The sequence below is a fragment of the Notechis scutatus genome, chromosome 1, assembly GCF_049901735.1.
Source record: "Notechis scutatus isolate UNSWTSFEM ecotype Mainland chromosome 1, rNotScu1.2, whole genome shotgun sequence".
Lineage (NCBI taxonomy): Eukaryota > Metazoa > Chordata > Lepidosauria > Squamata > Elapidae > Notechis > Notechis scutatus.
The window spans coordinates 236346007-236355762 of record NC_142009.1 but is presented as its reverse complement, the minus strand read 5'-3'; positions in this window follow the sequence as shown (position 1 = coordinate 236355762).

Sequence of the window (9756 nt, the reverse complement as noted above, 5' to 3'; positions counted from 1 at the left end):
GTTTGATAGCCCCGAAGTAGTTAAGTCACAGCCTTTGTATGTGTTTGATGATGTCATGATACATCTGTCATTCTCTACCCAATCTACCCTGTGGATGTCCATGTATAACCTGCTAGCACAGGAATACACATTTAATGTAAGTCTATCATGTATTATCAAAAAATCCACATCCAGTAGGCCAAACTTTCTATATGTGCTTATTTGTGGGGAATATATCAGTTCTCATTTTTATGGAGATTATACAAAAGTTTTCATTCTGCATATAAATCTGGAAAGACAGTTCCATCACATTCCTTCTTTGCAGAGCTTCTTAGTACAAAATATTAAGACATAGTAGCAATCTCAATTTGGCCATAAACTTGTATCACTGGAGTCAGGAAGATCAGGCCTTTATCAACCTTGTACAGGACATTCAAGAGGGTTACTTTATTAAACATACTGGAACTTATGCATGAACTGAGTATTCAAGGTGACGCAGCTATAATTGCAGCGATGCTTCAACTATATCAGTAATTCATTCTTGCTGATACTTGAAGTCATGGTGTTTTTCCCAACATAATATTTTGCTTTTTTACCTGAAAGAAAGACTCAGATTTTACTATTTAATACTAAAAATGAGTTAGAGGAAGCTACACTATATTCTTGACTAGTTTTAAGTATTGCCCCTGTAATGTTTACAGAAATGGTTGGTGTTTCTTTAGTGACTAAAATGTGAAAAAAGAAAGAGGGAAAACTAGTAAAAGGATAAGAAACTCCTTCTCACCCCCAAAAGCCATTTTTGTTGTATCTAGATGGTTGTTTTAGATGTGTTGGGACAATAAAATGTAATGAGAAGAACTAGCATCTAAAAATTAAAAGTGTTTTAGTTTAGACAAATATATAGTATGTACAAGTGTGCAAATGTTAAGACTATACTTCTACCCAAAATGTTTTGGCTCTGTCTATCTTACATTCTTCCATTCTTCTTATAGCACTCCTTTCCCCTCCACTGAACCATCTATTAAGATGCCCAGGGTACAAGGCCCACTTCATCTTCTCCACAACAGAACCTCCCACACACTGCCAAACAGTTTCCATTTCAGTCTGACTCCAACGTCATTTTAAATTATGACTGAATTGTAATCTAGGATGAATGAGGAAAAAAGCATTGGTTGATGTAATCACTTAATATTTCTTGTTTCTTAATATAAACATGGCCCAAAGCATCTGGGATATGAAAGATAGTTCTGTTATAATCTCAAAGTTTCAATCTCAAAGCCATGCCTTGATTATAAGCTAGCAGCTACAGTTCCATCATTATAACTTGTGCAGAATTGATGAGTGCTACATGGTGCAATTAAAGTTGTCTAATCAGTTGCTAATTTTTCAATCATAGAAGCTTCAGTTTCCCAAGTGACCAAAAATGCAAGGAGAATACCCCTTTTGTGATATTCCTGTGTCCTTGTTCGTAAATGTATTTGAGGTGATCTCCCACCCCCTCATATTTCTTATATCTTTTCCTATATTTATGGTTAAGGGAAGGCCAAAAGTAATCCTTGTAGATGGGAAATGCTAGTTGATTCAATCTGAACGTTTGCTATCTGCTTCTAGATTCATTTGAACAAAAAAACAAAATCATACAAAATGTACTCCACAGCAAAAGTTTTCTAAAAATTATGTAACATTACTAAAGAGTTTCCCCATTAATTTGAGTAGTCTATAATATTAATTATTTCCCTTACTCAACAGGCACACTTACATGAAGAACTTGAGATTCTCCATAGGTCCTAGGCTATAACCCACCCAGTTCCAAGATATAGTCCAACACGATTGGAAAGAACAAAATTGGTAATTGCAAACTTAAATTATGTTGGCCTATGCATAACAGAGATTAAGGCATTTTCTTTTTTTCATTTGGAAGTCAGCTGTTGCAGACTACCTTTTGTCAAAGCAAATGTGAAATCACACCACTTTAAGTTAGAAAATAAATCTGAACCTTTTGAAATCTTCTGATATTGCCTATGCTTCTATGGACACTTTGTATGGGCTTCAGCTCAGCTCCTTAAAATGGCAAATAATTTTTCCTTTCCCATATAGTATTCTTTTATTTGAATTTTAAAATGCGTATAAATGCAATAATGCAGGTAGAGTAGAACTATTAGACTGAAAATTAAAGTAGTTTAGCTTGTCCCATTTGTGACCTACAGTGTTGTATGACACCCAACACTGTATCCTAGCATTCTCAAGGCTTTCCTACATAGCTGAATCTAGTCTTAGCTTTGAAAATTCATTGTGTGAATGGTGGGGTGGGTTGATTGGGAACGTGTATGCTTTACACACAGTATGTTATTTGCATCAGAAGCTACATAGCCACTCCATTTTCTATGGAACTGTAAATGATTCCCAATATACCTGTAACTATTATCAGGATTGTGTGAAATAAACTATATATATCTATATAGATATACATGTATATTGTATAATTCCTACAGTTATCTTTATGTTTTATTTTCAGTATAATCCTTTTATTAAAAAAAAGAAAACTAACACATAACTTATTAGGGTAAGAGTGTTTTCTGAACACGGATCAAGAATGATTTATCATTTAGGGCAGTAACAGCAATCCTGGTGGCCTAGTAGTGAAGACACCTCCCATTCAGAAGATTGAGAGTTCAATCCTAGGTAGAGGCAGATGTTTCTCTCCTAGGGCATAGAGAAAAAATATCTGCTGTGAACTCCACATGGCATCAGGAAGTAAACGCTCAGCTCCATTCAGTCAGCCCAAATCTTTCCTGAATTAAGGGATTACAGGATCGTAAAAAGGGAGCAATTCTGTACTCAAAAAATTACAAATTAGACAAATGCATAATCAAAACTGATATTTGTTTATAACTCTTATTTAAATCCACCAGCAAACAGACCCGTAAGGCAGGGAATTCAGGAAACAAAAGTTCTATAATATGAATATTGCTCCAATTTAGGCTCGCGTTATCTATACTTTATTTTTCCCTGATATAATTTCAGGAAATAATACAGGGATAATGATAGCAAAGAATAGTAGAAATAGCTTAAGGGCCTGGGAATTATATAGGACCATATTTATAACAATGCTGCTGGCAGTACATTTCCAGAGCATTTTTTTAAAATAACAATCATATGATTCAGGAGCAGAGGAAATTTAAGTCATTTTAAAGCACTATGTTGAGACTGTTGCAGTTAGGGGAATACCTCTGCGATAATTTCAGCTATATGGCATTTCTGTAAACTGTGTACCTCTATTTCTAGCTGAAAGGTAATGTCTTCTTTACAAAATTGGTTAGCTTGGGAATAGGAATTCGGCCTTCACTCCTAATCATCACCACTGATTTGTTGACAGCTCATTTTGGAACAAATTATTCCAAGTGCAGGTCTCCTGCGATGTATAAGAACTAAATTTTCGGTGCTCTTGAATTTTCTCATAATGCTTAAAAAGATTCCTGTGGTATCCCGTCATGTTATTGAAAAACCTGTCTTTTGTAAGAACCATGAAGGTGATATGGACTAAAGTACTGCAAGTGGAATGAGCTCAAAATCAAATACGTTTGGAATGAAACTTCATGGAGATTAGGAGGTGGTGAACATTTGTTGTTTTTCTCCATGGCAAACCAGATTTTGTCACAAATCCTAGAGATGGTCATAAATGAGAAATCTGAGGGGGAAAACGACTAGAATTATATGTTCAGCTTTTGTTCTGTCTTATGTTAGGTTAGTAAACCATAATATCCTTTCTTTATTTCCTTTAATGTGTGAATTCATTCTAAGAAATAAATAATGAATCTAGAAGTCTGCAAAGACAGGGAAGTGTAGGCCTATGCTAAAGCTTATTGTGAGTCCTTGTTCATATTTAGTCTGGATAGCAATTGTGAGTCAACAGCTGAGTAACAAACATTAAGTCTAGATCTCAATTATGCCAACATAATAATTGGTATAGTCTTTCTCTGAAAACACCTACATGTACCTCTGTTTTTGACATTTCAAGATAATCCAGGTTTTCTAAAATATTTCAGGATGACAGTTCTAGGCCATGAGAAATATGGTCTTGGAAATCAGACCCAAAGAAGAATGAAATTAGAATTGGAGTTTGCCTTCTTAATTGGAGGCAAATTAAGTCAAATAATCTTGCATAAAGGCCATGGAATTACTAAGCAGTTATACAACTTAAGGTCTTTTTCACATTACTCTGTCTTTTCCTTCTTGACTAAATAGCGAGTTATTTTAAATTACATCTGACTATGACAAATGCTGAATTAATTTGCAGTGATTGAAAGAGATACTTTTGGTTTACATTAACTATATAAAGGTTTTGAACATGCATAGTATATTGAAATTATGACCTAAAAATAGAAAGTAAGCAGTAGAAACACTATAGTAATTTAACTATATATATGAATGACAGAAATATGTAAAGATGACTTAAAATGTAAAGTAGGTCCACTGTGTAATTTTCTATTTCTTTACAATTACAACTGTCAAATAAAAAAATATTTTGTAGCCAATATCTATATCAAACATTTATATCAGGCTTTTATAGCAAGATGATGACTTATCATCTAAAGTAGGGTGTCAAACTCGTGATCTACGGGCCAGATGCGTTACATGCTGGCCCTGCCTCCACCCAGTTTAGCGAAGGGAGAAAAAGTCCCAATATGTCACATGACGTCACCATGATGCCGGGAGTTTGACACTCTTGATCTAAAGTAACAAGCAATTTGTGAGAGCTTTTAAAAAGCACCTCTTGTTGAATGATTAAAGCAGCCACATCTTTCCCCATTTCTGAAGGATTTGCCATACAGTTTTTGCAAATGAAAAAATATCTACCTATAATAGCACCTAATGTAGTTCTACTTGCAAGAAAAGAATAAGAAAAAATATAGGAAAAATTCTTCCCCCTAATTTAAAATAAATAATTCTAGGGTCTTAAAAAAAAAGGAAAATCAAAGTGTTTTTTAATGTGTTTGCATGCCAGATAGCTTGCTGCATGAGAAAGGCCATAGCAACAATAAAAGTATGTTATAATAATAGGAGTAAATGAGGTTCAAGAAAGAAATATAAGTTTGCAAAAATAAATTTAACATAATGCCAAAGTCAATGAAAGAGGTGCTTTATAAAAAAATATCCTCAAAACATTAAAAATCTGTGTCCTTTGGATAGCTCTCTTTGATAGCTTTCCCAGGTATCTTTGTGCCTGTCTGTACGTGCAAATCCTATGCTAGGCTAAAGGGATGCAGTTGTGCATGGATGAATAAGATGGCTTTACAAAGCAAATGCTTTGCAGAACTCCATCATTTAACCCTTTCCTAGGGAAGCACCAAATCACAGGCATTTAATTTCTAAGAATCATACAGGAGAGGATGTGTAAATAGAGCACTGTAAACAATTCAGTAATTTAAATGTAAAACAGTTAAAAATCCTGTTGCCTCACTTAATCTAAATGCCTTCCTCTCATTCCTTTAAAAGCAATGGTAAAGTTTTTAGGACAGGGATTGTTCTCTTCTTTGAAACAATTTCTTTTCTAAAGATAATAAAGGGAATATAGGAGAGGCATGCAATTATTTCAAAATTTATTTCTTTACAGTCAGTTTGTCCTTTCATTTTTCGTGTGCGGAGAGCAGTTAAAGACAGAATTGTACTATAAATCATATGACTGTGATGAAATTACAGGTGAAAAATTACTAGTATATTCAGTCCTTGTACCAGGAAATCAGCATGCATTCTACAAGTACAGAAACATATTCCTGATGGGAACTACAAACATCTTTAAGGCTATATAAAGATCCATGGAGCTCCTATGTTCTATTATTTCATTAGATGCAGTTTCAATTACTCTGTGTGATATTATCCCCCTCGAAGTTAAACAATTGCACTTCATCTTTCAGATTTTAAAACTTCCAGTTTTAGACAATATTTTTTACCATTTGATTATAACATACTACAGTAAATGTCCATTTATGCATTTCACCAATCCAGATTACAACTCATGTCTCATGTTGGAGGATGAAATTTTAAAACGTCTTCTTTCCAGAATATTTTAGGCATGTGATTATATCAGCCCTTATACATACAGTACCAAATTTCAGCCAAGGCAGTTGGCTGACAGGTATGGACTGACAACTGGCATTTATCTGTCCATGTCAAGGGGCAGAACATCAAAAGCATTTGAGATGGAAAATACCACAAGTATGTATCTCTGGGGATACAACAAAATTTAAATCAATCAATAAATGCTGCCCTGATAATTATATTGTGCCCAGATCAGTTCCCATTATGAGAGGGATGGCGCTGTGATAAAAGCCACTTATAACAAAAACAGTTTTCAAAGACTTTCTGTTGATGAAAGACTAGAATGGAGGTACAATTCCTGTTCTTTAATCCAGTTTTCCAAAAAAAAAAATCATCAAAACCTGTTCTTATACATGAATCTTTAAAGTGAATAAATGGGATAGCCTCATCTTAAGAGCAGTTAAAGTACAAAGCAGCCCATATTCAAAAAACGAAAAGAATTGTTCAACTTGCTGGCTGGTGATAGCTCAACCAGATTTATTTTAATCTTGTAGAACAGGGCTGCATCGGGGTTGTGCTTGACCTCGGGGGGGCCGGGGTGGGTAGAGCCAGGGTGGGCATGGCCAGCATGGCGTCAACTCATGTCGGTGCCTGTGGTGGTCCAAGCACTCTGCCAGAGAAAACAGGTTTCCAAGCCCATTTTTGGCTGTGACAGCCTCTTGCAACCCACTGCCAGCTAAAATGGAGCTCAGGGGGGCCACGTGCAGCCCTCATGAGCTCCGTTTTTGGCTGGGACAATCTCCTGCAACCCACTGCCACTGAAAACGGAGCTCAGGGGGCCATGCGCAGCCCTTGTGAGCTCCGTTTTGGCTGGCAGAGGCACCACAAGCCGCTACTTCGCTGTTTGCAGGGCAGCCCCATGGGTCACGTCTGGCCCCCGGGCCTTGAGTTTGACAACCCTGTTGTAGAGAAATCAAATTGCATTGAATTCCATGGTTGCAATGTAGACTTTTTGATCCACAGAATAAATGACTGTAAATGGGCCAGGTTCTGAACCTAAGAGTCTGAAGCTGAAGAAGCTGTTCCAGATGAGCCTATAGAATATCAGCTTCTGGAAGGACAAAGCCAGAGATCATCTGAGGCTGATCAATCACAAACCTGAGCAACTGGATCTGTCCTAGGAGGCCTCTCAGTCTCTGCACCGGACCATTTAGAAAGGAGACCAGAACAGAGGAGATCTACTAGGTTACTTGCCAGTAAACATTCTGATTAGAGACAGTTCATGTCCTTGAGATTGGGTAAAAAAAGGCATAATAAAAATATAACAGCAGCAGCAGCAGCTAAATACCACGGCAACCAAATGGCCTCAAGTGGATATCAGGCCAGCCAAATTAATGTGAGGAGCCAAGCAGACTATTATAGAGGCATTTTATCTCCTTTAGGACAGAAAAAACATCCACGATAAAACAAAGTACCATCTTCTCATATCATCCTCTTATCAAAGACCCAATGGCGCCAACATGTATTCTACTTTATTTTTTACTTAAATTATTGCAAAGTAATATGAACGATTAGGAATGGGCTTGCCTTTCAGCTCATACTTAAATATAGCATAAGAGTTTCAAGATTTCATAGAATTTTCCACTAGAGCAGAACATTCATAGTACAGATAGTGCACTTTTTTATTTTACACAAAGAATAAATTGTGACTAAAAATCATTATGATTTACATATGACCCCTGATCCAAGAAAAATAGAGATGCCCTTTGTAATCTCTACCTCTTCAAGCTTCTAATCTGGATAGTGCAAATGTTTTATAAACCCAAGCTTCAATCTAGAGATTAGAGTCTATTTTATATTCTGTCTTCATCTCCCAGATTCAGGTGTGCCACACCTGTCCTTTATGCAGCCTGATCATTGCAGGTATTCCATACATTATCTTATAACAGTAACATACAATTTGAGAGATTGAGATTGCCCTAGGAAAGTTAAACAGATAACAGATAATCAGAGTTGGAAGGGACCTTGTAGGTCATCTAGTCCAGGGTCCCCAACCACCGGTCCGCGGACCGGTACCGGTCCGCTGAACAACTCCTACCGGGCCGCTGGCTTGCTGGCGCCGCCATCTTTTTCATGAAAAGTGCTTCTGGTGAGCTTTTCCGGTAGAAAGCTCACCGGAAGCACGCTTTCATCAAAAAAGATGGCGGCGCCAGCGCTTCGGTGAGCTTTTTCCGGATAGAAAGCCATTTCTATCCAGAAAAGCTCACCGAGCGCTGGCGCCATCTTTTGATGAAAACGTGCTTCCGGTGAGGTCACCGGAAGCACTTTTTCATCAAAAAGATGGCGGCGCCCAGCTGATGCCGGTACCAGGCCGCGGCGTCAAAAAGGTTGGGGATCACTGATCTAGTCCAATGCCCCCACTCAAACGGGAGACCCTACACCATTTCTGACAAATGGCAGTCCAATCTCTTCTTGAAAGTCTCAAGTGATGGCGCTCCCACAACTTCTGAGGGCAAGCTGTTCCATTGGTTGATTGCTCTCACTGTCAGAAAGTTTCTCCTTATTTCCAGGTTAAATCTCTCCTTGTTCAGTTTCCATCCATTATTCCTTGTCTGGCCTACAGGTGCTTTAGAAAATAGCTTGACCCCTTCCTCCCTGTGGCAGCCCCTCAAATATTGGAAGACTGCTACCATGTCTCCCCTGGTCCTTCTCTTTACTAGCTCAGTTCCTGAAACCATTTTTCGTATGTTTTAGTCTCCAGTCCCCTAATCATCCTGGTTGCTCTTCTCTGTACTTTTTCTAGTCTCAACATCTTTTTTTATAATGTGAACAAAACTGGATGCAGTACTCTAGGTGTGGTCTTACTAAGGCTTTATAGAGTGGTATTAGTACCTCCCTTAATCTTGATTGTATCCCTATTAATACAATTTAGGATTGAATTAGCTTTTTCGGTTGCTACTGCACACTGCTGGCTCATATTTAGCTGGTTGTCCACTAAGACTCCAAGATCCCTCTCAGTTACTGCCATTGAGCCTGGTTTCACCCAGTCTATATGTGTACTTTTGATTTTTCTTGCCTAAATGTATGACTTTACTTTTCTCTACATTGAATTTCATTTTGTTAGATATGGCCCAGTGTTCTAGTCTGTCAAGATCCATCTGGATCTTGAGCCTATCTTCTTGGGTGTTAGCTATTCCTGCCAGCTTAGTATCATCTGCAAATTTGGTAAGTTCCCCTTCTATTTCCTCATCTAAGTCATTAATGAAGATATTGAAGAGTACTAGGCCTAAGACGGAACCTTGTGGCACCCCACTGCTTACTTCCTTCCTTCCATGTAGACTTAGACCCATTAAGGACTACTCGTTGAGTACGGTTTGCCAGCCAGTTGCGAATCCATCTAGTGGTGATGCTATCTATTCCACCTGTTGCAGCTACAAGGCTCAAATCCATTTATTCTGCTATGAAACAGCTGTTAATGCAGAGAGGAAAAAGGTTGTATTTTTTTTTTTCAAGAAACGAGAGAAGCAAGCAGCAAATGCTGAAAATAGTGGAATTCTTAGCAATGCAGAAAACGTTAACATCAAAAGACCCCTTTTCAATGTCGACTCACCAGTAAAAAATAATAATCATTTTTTAAAGCTATCGTTCAAAGTAAGCTGCGTTGGGGAAGGAAAAAAGCAATACAATAGTAACAATGTATGCATTTTTATTTTAGAGGATTTCTGGCTACAAGAAAAA